The following is a 21,565-nucleotide window of genomic DNA, read 5'->3' as shown; positions in this document are numbered from 1 at the left end:
TATCCTCCCCATTCGAAAAGCTGATGGCAAATCATGGCGATTTGTTCAGGACCTTCTAGCCATTAATTGTATTGTCATACTCGCTTTTCCTGTGGTCCCAAACCCAGCAACGATCCTGGCTTCTATCCCACCAGCTGCAACTCATTTTACTGTTGTTGATTTGTGTTCTGCTTTCTTTTCTGTTCCGGTTCACCCTGACTCCCAGTACCTCTTTGCCTTTTCCTACAAGGGACAGCAATATACATGGACCACGCTACCTCAGGAGTATACGGAAAGTCCATCTTACTTTTCCCAGGCATTAGCCCGAGACCTAGCTGACATTGTTTTCCCATCCGGGTCCACGTTAGTCCAATATGTAGATGATGTACTCATCTGTTGCCCCTCATTATCTGCCTCAAAAACTGATTCTTTAGTGCTCCTTACTGCCCTTGCAAACAAAGGTCACAAGGCTTCTCGCTCTAAACTACAGCTCTGTCAAGCCTCTGTCACATACCTTGGTTTTCTCCTCTCTCATGGTTCCCGTACGCTTTCTCCCACCCGCGTCCAGGCTATCCTTAGCTTTCCCCGACCCTGCTCCCCACGCCAGGCCTGAAAATTTTGGGGCATGGCTGGATTTTGCAGGCAATGGATTCCCCAATATGCCTCCCTTGCAAAACCTCTACACAAACTCACTCGACTCTCAATGCCTAATCCCATGCCATGGCCACCTGACGCAGACTCTGCCTTTGTTTCCCTCAAAGAAGGTTTGGCTTCTGCCCCTGCTTTAGGGCTGCCAGACTATTCTAAGTCTTTTACCCTTTTCTGCCATGAACAATCTGGATGTGCACTTGGAGTTCTCACTCAGGTGCACGGAGGCAAGAACCGCCCAGTGGCTTATTTCTCTGCCACTTTGGAGCCTGTGGCCCAAGGCCTGCCCCCCTGCCTGCGTGCTGTGGCTGCCGCAGCATGCCTAGTCGAAATGTCTGAATCCCTTGTCCTTCGCTCCCCTCTTACTCTAATGGTCCCTCACTCTGTAGAAACTCTGCTGTTACAACGCAATACAAGCCACCTCTCCTCCGCTCGCCTTACCAGGTATGAACTTCTACTGCTGTTGGCCTCATATATCACTATAAAGCGCTGTTCTCAGTTAAATCCTGCCACTCTCCTTCCCTTGTCTAATGAAGGTGATCCTCACGACTGCCTTGCAACTGTCTCTGCTATCACCATCCCGCGCTCTGACCTTTCTGATGTCCCTCTCCCTAACTCTGACCTTGTTTTGTTTACTGATGGTTCCTGTTTTCGAGACAACCAAGGTCGTCTCCTTGTAGGATACGCTATAGTGTCACTCTCTGAAACCCTAGAAGCTGCGCCTTTACCTTCTGTAACCTCAGCGCAAGTTGCCGAATTAGTTGCCCTCACCCGTGCCTGCTGTTTGGCGGAGGGACGCTCCACCACCATTTACACTGATTCCCGCTATGCTTTTGGGGGTGTACATGACTTTGCACCCTCTGGCAAGCTCGGGGTTTCCTTACCTCTGCCGGTACCCCTATTAAAAACGGCCCCTATATGGCTGCTCTCCTGTATGCAGTTTTACTTCCCTCTGCCCTGGCTATTGTTAAGTGCCCTGGCCACTTGATGGCGGATACTGATGTTGCTAAGGGTTACACATTTGCTGATGCCTCTGCTGAACATGCTGCTGCCATAGAACCTTCCCCGGATGCATTTCTAGGTTCCCTCTCTGTTTCTATACCACCGCTGTCCCTCACTGACCTCACCCTGCTCTGCCTCAGAAACCGAAAAAGACTCCTGGGCTGCCCAGGATTGCTCTCTACATCCTGATTCCCTTTGGCTTTTGCCCACTGGTGCCTTTGCAGCCCCCTTTTCATTCTACCCATCGCTGGCCGCCCTGCTACACGATGTTTCGCATGTTGGAAAGGAGGGGATGGTCTCTGCTCTAACTAAGGCGGGATGGTGGGCTCCCCATTTCAGCTCTTTTGCAGCCCGCCACTGTGCTGCCTGCACCACTTGCCAAAGCCACAATATTGGTAAACCTGTAAAAGTGGCTCAGGGATTCCTGGGCTTGCCCCAAGCACCCTTCTTGCATTGGCAACTTGATTTTGTACAAATGTCTAAGTGTCAACGATATGAATTTATTTTGGTTATGGTATGTTTATTTTCTGGTTGGATTGAAGCCTTTCCTTGTCACAAAGCTGACTCACTGTCCGTTGCTAAATGTTTGTTAAACCATACTATGCCTGCCAAGGGAATTCCTGCCACTCTGTCCAGTGACCGGGGTCCACACTTTACTGGACAAACTGTCCAACACCTGGATCATGTATTACATGTCACACACCTGCTGCACTGTCCCTACCACCCACAAAGTGCAGGTGCTGTGGAAAGGCGAAATGGTGTACTTAAGAATAAGCTTGCTAAGATTTGTGACTCCACAGGGTTAAGCTGGCCAGCAGCTTTACCACTAGCCCTTATGGAAATGCGATCCACTCCATCCCAAAGGCATAAACTGAGTCCTTTTGAAATCGTTATGGGACGCCCTATGAGAACTATGGCTACCATTACTCCAGTCCCAGACTTGAACTTGACTCACAGTACGCTCCTTCAATATTGCAAGGGATTAATGCAAGCTGTAAGCCACTTCCATTCACAGGTTTGAGCCGCCTGGCCGACAGAACCCACCTCTGATGCCTGCCACAACCTTGAACCAGGTGACTGGGTCTACGTACGGCACCACCATCGAAAACACGCCTTAGAACCTCGGTGGAAGGGTCCTCATCAGGTACTGCTAACTACCCAGACAGCTGTTAAACTATCTGGAATCGCAGCGTGGATACATGCTTCACAGTGTAAGAAGACACCCTCCCTGGCGAACCAATCAACACCTCAGGACCACGCAGAGTCAGTTTTGACTCCAGAAGAAGACGTAGAGGAAAAGCCTGCAATACCTTACAATCTACACTCTCGACGACCTAAAGCAAGGCCCAAGAAGCAGGAGTAGTGAGCCTAGCACCTGATGCCTGGTGGACATAAAACTGTGACTGCAGTTCCCTCAGTTGATGTTGTCAGAACCAGAAGGGCCCTGCCTCCAACGTGCGCCTCTGGTGGCGCCTGTTCCTCGGCTGCTGGTGTGTTAAGGTCTGGGGATCCCACAATGACAATTCTTTTATCCAGCGGCAAGTGTGGATAGCTCAGACCCTTAATATTTCTAAATGCTGGGTCTGCAGCCACATCCCAGCCCACTCTCAAACTGGTGTTCCTGTCCTGGCTATGCCACTCAATTCCCCAGACCTCACTGGAGTACCTCGTCCATTTAACAAAACATGGAACAGCAATGACACTTGGGAAGCAGTGGGAATAAATGTATTTAAATGGATAAGTGTGGTGGAGGGAAAAGGTCATTGGTGTTGGGTGCGTAATGGGACAGGGCTGGATCTGGGAAAAAGCCATTGCCTTCAGCATATTGTGGCAAATGGTGTATGGGATTATTCAAACAAAACTAAAGAGTGGTGGGCTGGGTATGGGGATATGAATTTTTTCTCAACCTGGGACAAAACAGAAAAATCAATCTCATGTTCCCCCTAGAGTAATCTTAGTAAAAATAATACAATCTTCCAATGCCATATGAACTCTACCACTCCTCGTAAGGAGGATTACCCTGTTCCCTTTGGAGGATATTACTCCTCATTTGTAGATATCTGTGTAACAAATGGATGCAATAGACCCTTCCCGGCCTTAATAGGCCATCATTGGGTTTGTAGAACCAAAGCTTATACTGTATTACCAGCTAACTGGTCAGGTATCTGTTATCCCGCCTGACTCTTCCCACAATTCCGAGTACTAGAGTCCCTCCCATGAGAAAGCCTCCTTAATTTCAGGTAAAAAAAAAAGTGACTTACCGGATGCCCAATGGTATATACATAACATAAGCCCCTTAACTTGGGGAGAGGCCATTGGCAGTTCCTTTATCCCACTTGGGGGAGTAACACACCATGCAAAAAGACTCCTGAGGTTACCAGCAATAGTTGAAATAATGGCAAATGAAACCAGAGAAAGTTTAAAAACCCTGGCCAAAGAAACAGGGGTGATCCGACAGGTGGCCCTCCAAAACCATCAGGCATTGGACATAGTGCTGGTGGCCAAAGGAGGGACCTGTGCTCTCATTGGGAAGAATGTTGTGTGTTTATACCTGACAATACCAATGAGGTAATAGATCGCGCTAGCCACTTAGAACAAATCGCATATCTTCCCCATGAAAAGCCTAGTTCTTTATGGAAGTGGCTAAGTAACCTGTTCAATTTCTCTGGCATAGGAAACTGGTTGTTTCAGGGAGCCTTAACTATCTTGTTTGGAATCTTAGTGATTTTTGTATGCTTTCCGTTAATCTCCTGTTGTATCCAGAATTGTGTCACCCAGGTGACTGCCCCAAAACAGAGTGCTAATATGATGATTTTGAATATCGCTGATGAACAACGAGATAAGGAACGGTTAATTTGTGGAACCCAGTAATTGTTGGTCACGGCGTGCGCTTGACCAAAAGGAGGGATTGTGAAAGTAGAATGAATTATATTGTGAAAATAGAAAGGATTAAAGAAATGCTGTCTGTACCTTTAAGCAAAACTGTTGGAATGCTGCAATCCAGGTGTCAGGAATACAGACATTAAGATAGAACAATTGCACCGTTTAAGGCCAATTGGTGAAGTATTAGCCTTAGATCGATAACAGTTAGTAAGGAAGTAGGATATGCATGCTTTGCCCCAGGTGAATTCTACTGTTTTGCTTTCTTTGTCCCTTTGTCTAATTCCCACTCTTTTATCTATATAAATAAGACTGTTTGGGTCTTGCATGGCCACTCACATTATCTGGGTGCTATTGGCGGAGCGCTATGATAATAAAACAGAGTGGTCTGACAAATTGTGAGTCCTGATTTTAACTTTGACACAGAGAAACAACCAGGCTCCCAAGGTGCTATTTACAAAGCCCCCTCAAGTACAGGGACAGGTGCACATTTGGAAGAGGGAAACTGCTCTACATGCTAGCCCAGGCAGCTGCCCATTTTCTTTGGCAAGTCAGGAAGGGCAAAGGCTAAACTGGAAGCACCTGCAGCTCATGCCTCAGCCTTTGTGACACCCAACCCCCAACTCCTTCCCGGGCTCTAGCTGAAGCCAGAGCATTGGCCTGAGCGGCCAAGAAGAGGTTCCAGCCCTGAAGAGAGCAAGAATTTCAGCATGAAGGTAAAACTGCAGCAGCACAACTATGAAAGAACTTGAACCATCAGTCTCCTGACCCAAAGTCAGATGCCTTATCCATTAGGCCATGGGAGAAAAGCCGCTTCAAAAACTTTTTTAGAAAAGGCAGAGATTGTGTTTCTCAGGTCTTCTATTGAGAGGGGCTGAGACTCTCTGGGCACAAGAAGTAGAGTTCCCAGCGACATGTGAGAATTAATTCTATGGAGCCAGGTGCAGGACTTTGGCAGGGAGGCTCAGGCATGGGGGATTGGGGTGCAGTGAACGGGCTGGCTGTCTAAGTGAGGAGATTTAGTGACCCTCAGGTGAAGGAGGGAGGAAGAGAAGGAGGAATTGGCAGGGCCATGAAGAAGAAGAGTCAGGGTGGAGACTCTTAGCATGCCTGGCTAGCTCAGTCAGTAGCGCATCAGACTCTTAATGGGAGGGGCCAGGGGTTTGAGCTACTGTCCAGGGACTCAGCTTTTAAGTTGCCTTGTGTGCCAGGAGCCAATTGATTCCTGGTGTTGCCCAGAGCCATGTGTGGGACAGAGAGGCGGAGACTTGTGGCATCTGCTCTGCAGCACGGATCCTGGCAGCTCAGACTCAGAGAAGACTTCTGCACTCAGAGGTGCTGACTTTGAGAGTTCCTGGGCAGTGCTCAACGCCTGTTCCATCTAAGGCCCTGCCCCCAAACCATCAAATCTCTTCCCACCCCACCATGCCCCACTTCTTTCTCTCCTCGCTCCTCCAGCACATTCCATCAATGGCCAGCGGGAGGCACTGAAGGAGAAGAGGAGGAGCTTGTTGGCCAGGCCTGCTAGCAGGTGGGAGGTGCAGGGGCAGAGGTGGCTGCTGGGCACCCTTTTTTTTCCCTCTGTTGGTTCTGCAGCCCTATAGCTCCCATGGAGTCGCTGACTTAGCTCCTTTCGCATGCCAGAGAGAGAAGCAGAACCAGGGCTATGGCTGATCTATGGGGCACCAGGTGAGTGGCAGAGGCTTCAGGTGCTGAGAGTTTGCCTGACACTTCAGGGACACAGTGTGAGGTGGTGCCCCAGGCATTTCTATGAAAGGAGCAGAACAGGATTTACTTGGGGTGGGGAGAGAATTGAGAGTGTCACCGGGGTTGTAGAGAGGTATTGCCTGGGTGAGAGACTAGCTAAAACACAGGCCTCGCTGTGAGCAGGATTCAAACCTGCGCAGAGAAACCTTATTAGATTTCAACTCTAACGCCTTAACCACTCAGTCATCAGCACAAAACTCCCCCACTGCTAGAGAAACTGGTAAAGAATCACAATGCCCAGGTGTGAAGTCATCTGAATTACAGAATTCCCACAGCAAACCTGGCTCCCAAAGCACAGGGGGGATTTGGGTTTGTTCTCTTTGCTTAGCCATGTGCAGTCGCACAGAGAGCATGTTTAAAAGTCTCCCCTCCCACAGAGCGGGAATGGGAAATGATTCTCAACTTGAAGCTTGATGTGAATGAGGATGTCTGGACCAAGGGGCCAGGGACTGGCTTTTGCTAGAGAAACCAGTGACACACGGAACCAGGCTAAGGAAAATGTTTCCTGGAGTCAGTAACTGGAATAGCAGCAGTATTGTGCAGAGAAATGTCTCACAAGAGGAGTCAGCGCATTGGTGGTTCGGTAGCAGAAGTCACGGATACATCAGGGGAGGTCTGTGGATCGGGAGTGAGGGGTACTGGCAGAGCAGTGAGAGGGGATCCCAGGGCTGGGATAACAGGGGCTGTGGGTCAGGACAGGCAGTTCTGCGCAGAGTGTTCATAGGTGCCCTGTATCTGCCCTTTCTCTGCACCATCCCTGCTCCCAGAATGCACCAGGCTCTGTACTGAACTCTTCCCCTGCAGGCTGAGCTGGTTTAGTTTGCTGTGATCCTGTTGGATGGGCAGTGGGGGGAGTGACAGTCCCAGCCCAGAGCCAATGCCCTCCTGTCACCCAGCACCCTTGGCCTTGGATCCACCCAGCCTAGTAGAGAACTCAGCAGGGCAGGTCAGCCAGGAGCTGTGCCCTGCCAGGTGCTCAGGGGCATCTACCCTGCAGCTGGGGGATCTCCCCAGCGTGGTCCATGGGAGCTCACGCACTAATGAGGTAGCGGCAGCAGCTACGTGGTGGGTTGGGCTGGTGACCCGGGTCCATCTCCTGGGGTCGGCTGGGTTCATGCTCAGGCGACTGGCCCCAGTCACCGGCCGAGCCCCCCAGCCATGCTGCTGCTGTTAGCGCACTAGCCTTGGGTGGAAGCTGCTGGCTGGCTGGACCCTGAGGGTGGATCAGGGACTAAGGGAAACCCTCCGGCCTGGAGATTCGTTGCCGAGATTCCTGGGAGCTGCTCATCCCCATGGCTTGTGTGGCTGTCCCCCGGGGCCCAGCAATGGCCCTGGAGGGCGACTCGCATCACCTGCGGGGAGGTGATCCAGGCAGTGGGCAGCCGGGGGGTCTGACTTACTGATAAAATTGGTCTCTTCACTCCATGGTGCTCGGCGGCCTGGGTCAGTACCGACACCTCCCAGGAACAGGTCAGGATTGGGTGGGGTTAGAATTTCCCTCCAAAGTGATTTTAGGGTCTGATCCTGCAAGTCCCCCATGTACCCAGTACAGGATGGCTCCAGGCACCTCACCTGATCCAGTGCTGGCGTGTACAGCAGAGAATTGGAAGCGGCAAATCGGGGGGTCCTATAAAGAGACTAGAAATACAAGAAATTACTTTTGAAAGGAGAAAAGAAAAAGACAACATTCCCGAGCTGTTTAATAGGGCGAACTGCCCCTTGCAGGCTGCGAAGGGAAATCTCAGGGGTTGTGTTCACCTGTTCCCAGGGCTGTGTCCTCAAGACAGATTTGTGGGAGAAAGGAAATCACCACCGAGAGAGAAGTTGGGCTCAGTGTGGATTTTTGTGCTTTGGCAGGAAATTTAGGACCTGGGACTGGAGCCTTAAAGAGGGAGCGGGTGAAGGCTCCCCTCTGCTTTCAGGCTGAAGGAATCCTGGGTTTGGTCAGTCCATCCGGGGGTCACATCACTCCCAGGCAAAGAGAGGAGGAGAACTCCCCCCACAATGACACATGCGGATCCTGGAGAAGAAGAAAGAGAAAAGAGACAAGCAGCGGGTGAAGGTGACTGAGGCGGGGATTCCCTTGTGCATGTTACAGAGCACTTGGGCAGCTGAGCTTTACTAAAGAGCAAGGCCAGACTGCTGTGACTCGGAGAAGGGTTTAGGTGTCATAATGAACAAACAACTCAGCATGAAATGCCCGTGCGATGCTGTGGTCGTCCTTGGATGTGCAGACAGGAGAACAGTGACGAGATATAGGGCACTAGTGTTATCTCTGTACAACATTGGTCAGACCAACACTGGACTCTTGCACACAGTCGTCTTGGCCACATTTTAAGACGAAGAACGAAAAACTGGATGTGGGGCAGAAAAGAGAAAAAAAAGTGCTGAAAAGTTGCCTTCCAGTGCGAGACAAGAGCTCAGTCTGCTCAGTTTATCACAGAGAAGACCAAGAGGTCACTTGATGACAATGTGTAAATCCCCTCCCAAAGAGAAAATCCTGGGAACGGAAGGGCTCTTTAACCCAGCAGTAAAAGGCAGAACAAGAACCAGTGGCTGGAAGTTAATGGCAGTGAAACTAAAATGAGAAATAAGGGACACATTTGCAATCGGGTGATTAAACATTGGAACAAAGTACCCAGGGCAATGATGGATTCTCCACCCCACATGGGGGTGGCAAGAGGGGACAGGGGGTGCTGAAGAAAGTGCTCTCAGCTGAGATAGAAAACCATTTCTCTCCAGTGCTTGGCTGGTGGCCTTGCTCTCATGCTCAGGGTCTCCCTGATCTCCATTGCTGGGGTCAGGAAGAATTTCCCCCAGCTCACACTGGCAGGGATGTTGGAGTTTTTGTCATCCTCTGTGGCATGGGGCACAAGTCACTTGCCCAGATCAGCTGGGTACATCCCACCAAATCAATTCCAGTGCAGGGGCCTCCAGTATTGGTACCCCTCTGCCTCTCCTATGCTCTGTCTGTGGCGCACAACGGGATATTCTCCTAAGGGCTGGAATATTTTGGTTTAATCCCGGTGGTTGGGCTCAGTGCAAGGGTGACTTTGTGGCCTGTCACGTGCATGGGGGTTAGACAAGATTATTTAGTTGTCTTAACTGGCCTTAAAATCTAGACATGGATGTTCTGGCTACAATGTTGCAGTGTCTGACCCGTGGCCTCTCCAGCTCCCAAGGGCCTCATTCCAATCAAATTCCAGGCCAAGATTCCGAGACTGGCAGCTGCAGCGCAAGGCAATGGGGGCTGGTGGGAGTCACTTTGGGGCTGTCACTAGCCACAGAAAACAGAACCTCTCCCAACATCCTGAATGCTGCCCATCAGGGCATGTGGCCGTAGAGGAGCCGAGTCAGCGCCCCCCGTAGAAGGAATCGGGGGGATGGAAACCCCCAGGATGGGGAGTTGTGTGTTTCAGCCGTGTTAGTATCACTCAAACACATGCACAGTACCCACACGCAGAGCCAGTTCATGCTTGTAAAATCCCCAGACCCACGAGGGACGTGTTAATCTCAGCACAAGTTCTGCTTTAACCCATTAGAAATAACCCTGTAATTATTGTGGCGTCTCAGTGCCAGAGGATGCCAAACCCGTGAGTTGTCAGTAGAGGGCCAGGTGTAGCGTCACTGGACACTGTCAGTGCTTCGGCAGCAAGGCCTTGTACGTGCTGGCCCTGGTAGCTCAAACACATGGCTAGGGAAAGGGGAAGGTTACACACACCCCCAGCCGGAGCCGTCACCCCTTCCTGCTCCCCAACCCCCTGCCCAGCCCGGAGCCCCTTCCCGTACCCTGAACCCCTCATTTCTGCCCTTCACCCCCCTTTAGAGCCCTCACCCCCTCCCAAACCCCACCCGAGCCCCTTCCCATACCCTGAACCCCTCCTTCCTGCCCTTCATCCCGTTAGAGCCCTCACTCCCTCCCACATCCTTACCCCCCTGCCCCAGGCCAGAGCCCCTTCCCATACCCTGAACCCCTCATTCTGGCCTTCACCCCTCCTTACAGCCCTCACCCCCTCCCACATCCCTACCCCCCTGCCCCAGCCCGGAGCCCCTTCCCATGCCCTGAACCCCTCACTCCTGGCCTTCACCCCCCTTTAGAGCTGCTGTGTCACTCTACTGACTCTTTACCTCCAGCACCCACACTTGCCTTGGCAACAGCAGACATGTGTCTCTGTGGCGCAATGGGTCAGTGTGCTTTGTTGTTAATCGAAAGGATGGTGGTTTGAGCCCCCCCCAGGATGGCAGTAACCCTTTGCTCCTCAAGACCTGCTGGGACCCTCAAAGGCCACCTGAAACCCATCTCTCTTGGCCTCAGTGGTTTCAGCTCAGGCCCGAAGACTGTGCTGGATGCAACTCAGAAATCCATCTCCCGACACCCATGCTGGAGGCTCAGGCTTAATCCTCAAGGCTGAACACAAAACCTTCGGCCAGGCGTGTTTTGCTCCATTCCTGCCTCCGCCCAAGCGGCAATGGAGAAATGTAGGTGAAACACTTGCTAGAAGACGCCTCCCTCTCACTTCTCTGTAGGCTGTGACATTATTAATATCAGCTAGGACCATATAGATCATTGCTGCCACCACTGTTATATTTTTGCAACAAATATTGTGCAAAAGTTGTCCTGTGAGGTGTCTGTGACAAGGTTATGATTTGCTGGTTATAATTATACTGGCTGTATGTGTGTACCATTTTTGTATTTGAAATTATGAATATGGGCTATGTACTTGTATCTCAAATGTATTTGATTTCAAGTAGCCTCAGTGATGCATTTGTTCAGCTTCTTGAGAAAGGACTATTCTCAGTAAGTGCCCAGTCAAGAAACGCTTCACTGACAATGGACTTTGGAAAATGCCAATCCACATCTGAGCTTTCCTGGGAACATTCAAACTAACATGTAAACAATGGCGAGGGCCTGCAAATTGAAACATGCATGGACATGTGACCTCCCCATGTGACTCCAGACTCCATCTTACTGCTGTGATTTTCCTAGGTCAGCCCTAGGACCAATCTTATTCAACTTATTCATAAATGATCTGGAGAAAGGGGTAAAGAGTGAGGTGGCAAAGTTCACAAACAATACTAAACTGCTCAAGATAGTTAAGACCAAAGCAGACCGCGAAGAACTTCAAAAAGATCTCACAAAACTAAGTGATTGGGCAACAAAATGGCAAATGAAATTTTATGTGGATAAATGTCAAGTAATGCATATTGGAAAAACATAACCCCAACTATACATACAAAATGATGAGGGCTAATTTAGCTACAACTAATCAGGAAAGAGATCTTGGAGTCATCATGGATAGTTCTCTGAAGATGTAGCAACGAATTGACACATATGACCCCAAGATGAGATCATTAATACACTAACCTGAGGAGAAGGACACCCCAACACTAGTAGGGAGAGGAAATACAAAAAGGGAAGAGGGGAGAAACCCCTACTGAACATGCATTACACCTAGCGACGGCAGCAGAACACATTATCGGCTACACAACCCAAGAATGGGATCTGCATGTTGCTGTAGACAGATTAATGAAAAGCTCCACTCAGTTCACAGCTGCCAGCAAAAAAGATAACATCATGTTAGGATTCATAAGGAATGCGCAAGAGAATAACACCGAACATTTGTATACAAACCAAAGGGGAAGCCTCCAGTACTCTGAGACCACTCTGCCTACTAATGCGCTGCACACAGGATATTTTATATCTATCTTTGAGAACTGGGGAAGAAATGGGTCTAAAAAGAAACATTTGCTAATGAGAGAAAACCACCCGAATATGAAGAGATTTTATATTAAGTGAGAGTAATTGGACAGTGGAAGTTCAATAAACAGACAGTAATAATTCCCCCTCCCACACACATACACACACACCATTCACATGGCAGCAGGGAGCCCTTTGGGGAGGTTCTTTAAGAGGGTACGTGAGGGGAGTGTGGAGCAGGAAAACTTCCTGGCAGTGGGAAGGAGGCAGAAGCAGGGGCAGGCAGGTGACTGGCAGTTGGGGGTAGCAGTAGCCAGGACTGTATAACCTTATGCTGGACAGTCTCCACTGGGGACTTTTTCCTCCTGTCCCTTTCCTTGCCAGCAGAGAATGGCCACCCCAGCCCACCCCAGAGGCAGCTGTGTCTCAGGGCTCTGCAAACTGCACCCATTAAGCCCCTTCTCCTTTGGGGAATGATTCAGGACAATTGCCCAAAGAAAGGAAGAAAATTTGCTGCAGATCAAACGGGTGTGAAAATATCCCAAATCTGAGATTGTTAAATTAATATTGAAGAATTAAAGAGAAAATGGGGCAAAATCTGAAAAGGAGACTAGAGAAAGTGTCAATAATTGCTCCACCAGCACCGACCCCTCATGGAGACCTTGCTGCTTTTACAGCTGAGAGGAGACTTCCTCTCTCTGATGCCTGGCTATCCTGGAACGTGGTGACCCAGTGAAGCTGACTTGAGGCTGATGCAAGGTAAGCAAAGCTGAACCAGCTGCCCAGGATACGGGGTTGGAAGTCAGAATGGGGGGTGGGCCTGGGTTCCCCTACATCAGTGGTTCTCAACCAGGGGTATGTGTACCCCTGAGAGTACGCAGAGAACTTCCATCAACGCATCTAGTTAATTGCCTCAATTTACCACAGGCTACAGAAAAAGCACCAGCAAAGTCTGTATGAACTGACATCCCCACACAGAGAGTGACTCGTATACATGGCTCCGTGCCCCAGGCACTGACAGGGGAGCGCAGGGCTCTCACCCACGGAGCGTATGGATAATTCTCAGGTACAAGGAGACAGTTGCCAGCCATGCGCAGTCTCCGGGCGTGGGGACAGGCAGCTGTTTCCAGATTGGACACTCAGGGCCCACAAGTGACCTCCTGCCCAACACCAGCTCCTGGACTTGCCTCTTGGGCAGGAGACCCCCCAACCCCTCCCCCACTCTACCCCCTAATCTCCACTCCCCTCCCCGAGCTGGGGGAGAACCCAGGAGTCCTGGCTCCCAGCCCTGCCCACCCCCGTATTTCCATAGGGCTCCACCCAACGCGCCCCCCCCGCCTGAGTGGGGCAGCCCCGCGGGGCACGTCAGGGCGGGCACAGACAAGGCCAGGGGAGAAGCAGGCGCCCGGCAGCCCCTACCACACTGGGGGGGCGCCACGCTGCGGGGGGGCGGGTCCAGGCCGAGACCCTGGGACATGAGAGTTCACGCCTGGAGCCGGAGCTTGGGGAGGGTGGGGCCAGGGATCTCTGGGGGGCGGGGAGGAAGGTATCCGATTGACACAGGGACCCGCCCTCTCCTGGGCTCGAGAGGATGGAGGCTCCCCGGGGCAGGATGGGAGTTGTTGATCCTGGCTCGTCTCAGAGCAGAAGTGACGAACAGTTGCTCAGGCAACGCCCCCCTCCCGGTGCACACTGGGAAGCGTAATTCTCACTCTCACATGCGGCCTCTATTGGAGGAGGGGCCGTAACTCGTCAGTTCGCCGCGCTCCTCCCCGCTCCCTGATTGGCGGAGAAAGCGCGGAACAGAGACTCGGCGCGTGGGGTGAGGGCCTGGTTCCCTCGCCCCGAGGCTTCGCTTCCCCCACACTCCCGGCACGGGGAGCCAGGGGGAGGCACCAGTGGGACCCGCCCCGGCGCTGCTGAGGGGACGCGGGCTCGGGGCCAGCCGGCGGGCGGGGCCAGGCCGAGGAGCGCCGAGGCGGGACCGGGAGTGACGGCTCCGCACGGGGGGGCCTGGGGCTCAGACACCCAGTTCCAGGCGCCAGGCCCAGCCTGTGCCTGGGGAGCAGCTCCGGGCCCGTGGGAGCCGGGCAGGGGGGACACAGGGCAGAGGCAGCGCGGAGTGAAAGGGCTTCATCCCCCCCCTCGCTGGGCCTGGGGAAGCAACAGGTGGGGGGGGCTGAGCTGTCTGGAAGCAGCCCCACAAGCGGCAGCCTGGGGCCGCGTGGCCTTCAACCTCCCCCAACGTGCCCCCGTGTCATCCCCCCCATTCGCTGTGACTCTTCTGCCAGCACAGCCCCCTCCTCTCCCTCTGTAGGGCCACAGCAGCCTCTTCAAGTCCCCACAACACCCTCCAGTGTCCCCTCATCTGTTGTGACCCTCTCACTAGCCCCACCCCCATCTGTGGGGATCCCTCAGCCCCCAGCATCCCCTCCCACATAGTGTACACTCTATCTGGCCTTTCCCTTCACCCCCAACCTCCTCCTCCCCCCCGTCCTCAGCACCCCAACACCGACCTCCTCTTGCCCCATCTCCCACATCCTCCTTCCCGTCCTCAGCACCCTGCCCCGCCTTCCTCCTCCTCCCCCCCATCCCCGTCCTCAGCGCCCCACCGCTAATTGCCTCCAACCCATTTCTCATTGCTGGGCCCCACTTTCCCATCCTCCCACTCCCCCAGTCCATCCCCAGGGTGTGAGGTTCCTCATCTTCAATCTCTGCTACACCCAAACCTGCCAGGTTCCCCTTTTCAACCACTGTGGGGTCGTCCAACCCGCCGACACCCATCCACTCTGGGCTCTCTAAATCTCACATTCTCACAATGCTCCTTGGTAACGCCACTCTCCTCTCTCCCTAATCCCCCTATTCCCTTCCCTTAGGTCCTCCTGGACACCCCAACCCACAGTCAGGCCCCCACATACATCCCAGTCATTCACATGCTGAGCTAGTTCTTCAGGGACCCCCACAGCCCACCAAACTTCTCCTTCCATGAGCCCCATAGACCTGTGGCCAGGAAGGTGAGGAAGCTCCCACTTTGGCTGGGCTGGCTGTGGGTGTTAATCTTTTCCTGTCTTGTGTATGCTGTGCTCACAAAGGCTTTTTGCTCCCTCAGGGTGAGGTGTGGTTTTGGCCAAAGATGAGGTGTTTTGGTAGCCCTGTGGATGCTGTGTGGTGTCTGGAATGGGGCGTGTGTGTTCCCATCATGCCCCTTCCCCTCTGCCTGCAGAGCTGAGGACAGACAAGTCTGAGGAGCAGAGCAGGAGCTCTGGGAAGGAGAAGAGCAATATGAAGATGGAGTGTAAGATGAGGCCAGGTAACTTCTGTGGAGGGAGACATGCTGGACAGGGCCTAGGATTGGGGAGACAAGCAGGTATGAGCCCCGGGCTCAGATTTCTAATTGTAGCTGTGATGACAGAATGGGAGGAGGGTTGAAGCTGAAGCCCTGGTGTGCGGGAGTAGCGAGAAGAGGAGCCTCACCACCATTGCTTTTTCTTTTCCTCTTGTGTTGTGTTTCATAGCAAGGGAAAAGAAGTCACGGGGACGGAGTCCAGCCCTGAGGTGAGATGGAAAGTGATCGAGAGCAGTGACAGCATTGTTGAGGGGTGCAGGGCTCCAGGTAACTGGCAATATGGCGTGGGGTCAGAAGTTTACATTCTCAGGCCTACGACTGCCTTTCGAGCTAAACAATATGTTCCTTTAAAGTTAGCATGAGTACATGTAATCATTTATCATTTTCTTGTGTTCTTTTGTTTATGGTACAAGATGTATTCGATCAAAGGAGGCAGGGGGTTAGTAGTATGGGTTAAGGATATAGTTAATTAAAAGATCCGTTAGTTAATGAATTGTAAATGATGAATTGTAGCACCTGTGAACATCTTTGTAAACAAGTAAGGTATATAAGACATGGCAATGAATAGTGATGTGTGCATGATCTGAGATTTTATATCTCCTTGCACCTTATTTGACTCAAATAAAGATACTTGCTTCTCCACTCCGGTGTGGTCATTGGGGATACGCACACCGGGCAAACGAACCCCAGCTGTTGTCCCTCTGCAACAGCGTGAATCCTGTTGATGCCAGGCAAGACCTGCCCAACTGGGACAAGAGTAACCGTCTCTGTCGGTGAGATGTGTATCTGGTTTGGGAAGGGCTCTGGTCACAGCCTTCCTGGCTCCAGGCAGGGACTTCCCATTACCTGGAGGTGGGTTTCCGGACTAGCTGTGGCTTCAGGGGAGATGATGTTGCCGTTTGCGAGAACTGATCATCTTTCTGGCCAGGAGTGGTATGTGCTCACTAGCAGAAAGTTGGATCCATGAGGGTGACTCCCTGTTGTGAATTTCTTTCGTCCTCCTAGGTTTCTCTCTCTGTGTTGGCCAACTTTCACTCAAACTCTCTCTCTCTCCTTTCATGGACACCTGTCATGTTCAGTTGCCTGCATTCTCTTCCTCTGCTCCCCCTCCCCCAGTCTCCTATGGGCTCAGCTGGGTCTATCTGCCCAAGGGCAGGGTCTCTGCCATACTAGGAAGGATGTGTCCTGCCTGGCAGGATAAGGGGGTTGCTCCTCCCACCTCCTATCTTCGGGAAGACCTCATTGCTGTAACTGGTTCACAGTGTGAGTGGCCAGTCATGTCTTTGGGGCTGTGAGGTCTGAGACTGAGAGGGGTGGGCTCGCGATCATGGCTTTGGGCAAAGGAGAAGTGGGGCTGGGATTAGAGATGCCCCTTTCACCCGCTAGCTCCATAACTTCATCACCCAAAAGCCTCGCTTAGGGTCCACTATGCTTCCTTGTGGTGGGCACTGCAGGGACAATCAGAGGGACAGCAGGATGCATGAGGAAATAGATGAGTGTGTGAGGCAGATGGGTGAAGGGGTGTGTGTGGCATACATTGGGGATGGATGGGGGGTTGAGGGTTGGACAGACAGCAGGACAGATGGAGAGCTGTAGGGACGGATGGTGATGTCACAGGCTGAACTTGTGATGGGTTCAACTCATGGCCGCTGACTCTGTCATCTCCTGCCCCCATCTGCCCCTCTGACTCTGCCCCTGTCTCTCACAGGCAGCACTCAACAGAGTCTGGCCCTGTTGTTACACTGGTGCCTATATCCAGCGCACACCTGTGCGTAATGTGCTCTTGCAGAGCTCAGGCAAGGAGAAGCATGTAGCTCGCGGCTGCTTAACCAGCTACTCCAAAGACTGCCGCAGATCTCCCCCTCCTTGGGCAGCAAGATCCTGGCCGGGGGGTTCCCTGTCCCTCCTTGCTGCCAAAGCAGCCTGCTCAGCGCATAAACCGAGGTCACCTGTCTCCTCCCAGCCTCTAGCTGGAGCTGCTCCAGCCCCGAATTGCTGGTATCCAGCCTGGCTGGAGTTGGTGTGATGTCCTAGTGGAGTCTGTTCTTTCTCCCCGGTAGATTATGATTTTCCCCACCACAGTTAGTTGATCTTTCTATGCTTCCCCATAACCCCTCCCCAGTGATAATGACCTCTGCTGGCCAGGCACGGGAATGTCCTGTAGGTGCCTTCTTGTAGGAGCAGTGACTCCTGGTGGCGAGGGGCAGCAATGCCTGGCATTTATCCCGCCTAGCATTGCTGCAGTGACCCCTGGTGGCAACTGAGGTCAGTTGTCTATGTGACCCCACTACTGCCATTGTGCCTGTGAGTGCTGGTGGGTAGGTGAGGCAGGGCCTTGTATGTATATCAGCTATTGGAGCAGAGCCCTCTGCGTATCCCACTCTCATCTCAGTGACTCGTGTTGCCCAGGTGGGGCAGTCCCCTGTGTGTATTTACTCCCCTCAACCCCTGCATTGGGCCTGTGACCACTGGTAGCCAGAGGAGTCAGTGCCCAAGGTGTATTTTTCACCTCCCCCAAGGTGGCAGGGTGCCTGGGTGGCTGTGTCAAGCAGTGCCCTGGGTATCTTCCAACCCCTTTGTGACAGTGAGCCCTGTTTCTGGTGTCTATCGCTCCCCCACTAGGGATGTGCACTGGTGGCCAAGTATGGCAGTGCCCTTTGTGTAGCCCTCTCTCTCCCCCACCCGCAGGGTGACCAGATAGAAAGTGTGAAGAATTGGGACCGGGTGGAGGATACTAGGCACCTACATAAGAAAAAGGCCCCGAATATCAGGACTGTCCCTATAAAATCGGGACATCTGGTCACCCTATCCCCTCTACCCCTGTGCCAGGTATGGCAGTCACTGATCCCTGGCATCCCTGTGGGGTAATACCCTCTGTATATCCCCCAATTGGGGCAGTGACCCCGGCTGGTCAGGTGGGGCAGTGCTCTGTGTGTGTGTGTCCCCTATTTAGGTAGTGACCCCGATGGCTAAGTGAGGCAGTGGCCTTTGATATCCTCTTCTCTCCCTAGCCCCCTCTGTCTCTGGGGTAGGGCCCCCAGTTGGGGCACTACTCGATGTGTATCTCTACTAATTGGAGCAGTGAACTCCCCGTGGTGCCCTGGTGTGGCAGTGCCCTATTGGTATCTCCCTCCCCCTCTCCCCACGCCATTGTGGTAGTGGCCACTTCAGGCAGTGGCCCGTTTATCATCTCCCCCGCACCAGCACCATTGCAGCAGTGCCACCTGGTGGCCATGTGTGGCAGTGCCCTGCCTGTATCCCCCTCAACCATTGCTGCAGTGACCCAAGGTGTCCAGTTTGAGTAGTAGCCTGTGTGTATCTCACCTCTTGGGTAACGTGTGGGGCCAGCTAAGACAGTGCACAGTCTGTGACGTCTGGTGGCCACGTAGGGCAGTGGCCTGTATGTACCATCTCCTCTGGAGCGGTGATCACTGGTGTCTTGGTGCTAAAATGCAGCCACCTCTGGGTTACGTGGTGGGGCTGTTTACAGGACAGTGGGGACAGCCCCCCCATTCCAGGAAGTAGGGGATAATCTAGTGTTCGGGGCAGAGCGTTCCACCTTCTATTGAACTGTGATGCTCTGAGCACCTTTCCCTTCCATGAAGAAGACCCTGTGTGACTCCAGAGCTGGTCCAGTAACAGGTATCACCTCACCTGCCTTGTCTCTCTGGTATTCTGGCCAGTGTCTAACTTCCCCTTCACTGTTGGTCTTCAAACCTCCTCCAAGGCTCCCCTGCAGTCCCTTAAGATGCCAAACCTCCCCTGGAGCCGAACCTTGGGGAGGGCACCCCACCTGAAAACCCTGCGGCACCATGGGGGTGGTAGTGTCCACTGCCTCCATCTCCCACCAGCCAGGACAGACCCCACAGCACCATGGGAGTGGTTGTGTCTACTGCTTCCATTTCCTGACAGCTGCTGCCAGGCCCGGCCCAGACTTCCCATTTCTGGTGCGAGTCTGGAAGCAGGTGCTGCCGTGAGGCGGTGCCGGGAAGGGTGGTGCTGGTGTCAGGAGAAAGCAGGAGGAGTAGGTGGGTCTGTACTACTCCGGGGAGGTGCTGCCCTTGCTGTGAAAGGGCCTCGCTATTAGAGGAGATGTCATCTCCCTGCTCTGCCACGCTCTGCACCAGCCCCTGCTTGTCACGGGAGCAGGGCTGGCTCCAGGCACCAGCGTAGCAAGCAGGTGCTTGGAGCAGCCAATTCAAAGGGACGGCCCATCCGGTATCGGGGCAGCACGTCTGGGTCTTTGGAGGAAATTCAGTGGCAGGTCCCCCATTCCCTGTCTTAGTCTTTGAGCTGCCACCAAATGTCTACCAAAAAGGAAGGGAGGGAGGACTCGCCGCCGAACTGCCGCAGAAGAAGTAATGTGGTTGAGCTGCCGCCAAAGAGCCACAGCTTTTTTTTTCTTTCTTATTTACTTTCTCCACACCGGTCATGGTTTTATAGACCTCCGTCGTATCCCCCTTTAGTCGTCTCTTTTCCAAGATGAAAAGTCCCAATCTTATGAATCTCTTCTTAGACGGAAGCTGGTCCATATCCCCTCATCATCTTTCTTGTCCTTTTCTGAATCTTTCCCATGCCAATACATCTTTTTTGAGATTGGGGCGACGGCATCAGCACGCAGTATTCAAGATATGGGCGTACCATGGATTGATATTGAGGCGAAATGATAGTTTCTGTCTTCTTACCTATCCCTTTCTTAATGATTCCCAACACTCCGCTGCACATTGAGTGGATGTTTTCAGAGAACTCTTCACAACGACTCCCAGATCTCTTTCTCGAGTGGTAACAGCTAATTTAGACCCCATCATTTTATAGAGATAGTTGGGATTATGTTTTCCAATGTGCATTACTTTTCACTTAACAGCACTGATGTTCATCTGCCATTTGGTTGTCCTGTCACCCAGTTTTGTGAGATCTCTTTGTGGCTCTTCGCAGGCTGCCTGGGACTTAACTATCCTGAGCAATTTTTGTATCATCTGCAAATTTTGCCACCTCACTGTTTACCCCTTTACCCAGATCATTTATGAATAAGCTGAACAGTACTGCTCCCAGTACAGACACCTGGGGATAAGAGAGGGAAGATCCTCTTTTGACACTGGCAGACCAAGTGCCAGCTCATGCCAAGGCCCCTAGGCCTTACTGAAAAGTGACAAATGCATGGCTGGAAACTAGTTTTGCTCACCTGTTTGTTAGTGTTGTTAAAACAGGTCTTAGATTTATAAAAATGTGTTTAGTGTTTAGAGTTTATGACAAGCTCATGAGTTGCTGCATGAATTATTTTCACCTATAATAGCCGTAGCCCATGTTGTAAGGTGATCTGTAAGCGTTGGCACTAAAGCTGTAAACCCCCTTGCTGCCAGCCTGCCACCAGTCAGGAGAGAAGCATTATGAAGTGTAATATGCTAGTTTACCAGAAGAAGCATCATCTCCTTTCCAACAAGAGAAGGCCCTGACTGAGATATCAGACAAGCCACTGTGGATCATCCGTGGACAAAAGACCTGGTTGATTGCTCCCCCTCAGACACCCACGAGGAGGCAGAGACCTGCACAAACACTTGCCCCCATCAGCTTGAGCTCTGGGGGAATGGAATAAAAATCCCCATCAGGAAGAAACTTCCTGCCCCCCGGATACTGCTTGGACTTCATGGAGACAGCATGCCTTCTAAGCATATGAAAAGAATCCCGGCTGCTTCAACACCTGGGTGGCAAGATAGAGTCAGGATGCCCAAGGAGAATGTCTATGACTCCATGTTAAGGCTATTCTAGTGCCTGAGAAGTTCACACTTGATACGTGGTAGGTGAAATCAAAGTGTGGAACACATAACCATGAGGAGCCCCACTGCCATAGGGTTAGGGTTATGCCATTCGATCTCTTTCAAGGTATATTTTGGTTCTGAGAGGTAAAAGAGTGTGTGTGTGTGTGTGTGTGTGTGTGTGTGTGTGTGTGTGTGTGTGTGTGTGTGTGTGTGTGTGTGTGTGTGTGTGTGTGTGTGTGTGTGTGACTTGCTGCAGAAGACAAAAATCCTGCAAAGCCATTTCCTACTGGTTAGCCCAGCAACACACTGATACAGTGTTACAGACTCACACACACACAGAGCAGGGCTCAGCAGAGGGAAGCAGGGACACACACGTCTCCCCTAGGCCAGCTTGGACAATTTCCCATCACAACCCAGCACAGTGCTGGTGCCCCCACATGGGGTGGGCAGTGACCAGGCAGAGGGGGCAGATGTGCTGGATCTGTAAAA

At 52.2% G+C, this 21,565-nt stretch overlaps 1 protein-coding gene and 1 long non-coding RNA gene across 5 annotated transcripts in view; both read left to right on the top strand.

The window, feature by feature from the left end:
• LOC127056975 (zinc finger protein 883-like) overlaps window positions 1-21,565 on the top strand; it is a 305,218-nt gene that overhangs the window by 240,172 nt on the left and 43,481 nt on the right. The gene's annotated exons all lie outside the window — the stretch shown is intronic.
• Window positions 14,094-15,962, top strand: LOC127057091 (uncharacterized). Its single transcript, XR_007775994.1, has 3 exons — window positions 14,094-14,988; window positions 15,084-15,284; window positions 15,490-15,962. It is a non-coding gene; the product is annotated as an uncharacterized LOC127057091 (long non-coding RNA).

Source organism: Gopherus flavomarginatus, chromosome 8, assembly GCF_025201925.1.
Source record: "Gopherus flavomarginatus isolate rGopFla2 chromosome 8, rGopFla2.mat.asm, whole genome shotgun sequence".
NCBI classification, from domain to species: domain Eukaryota; kingdom Metazoa; phylum Chordata; order Testudines; family Testudinidae; genus Gopherus; species Gopherus flavomarginatus.
The sequence above is the reverse complement of the archived record's forward strand: the minus strand, read 5'-3'. Positions and strand labels throughout refer to the sequence as shown.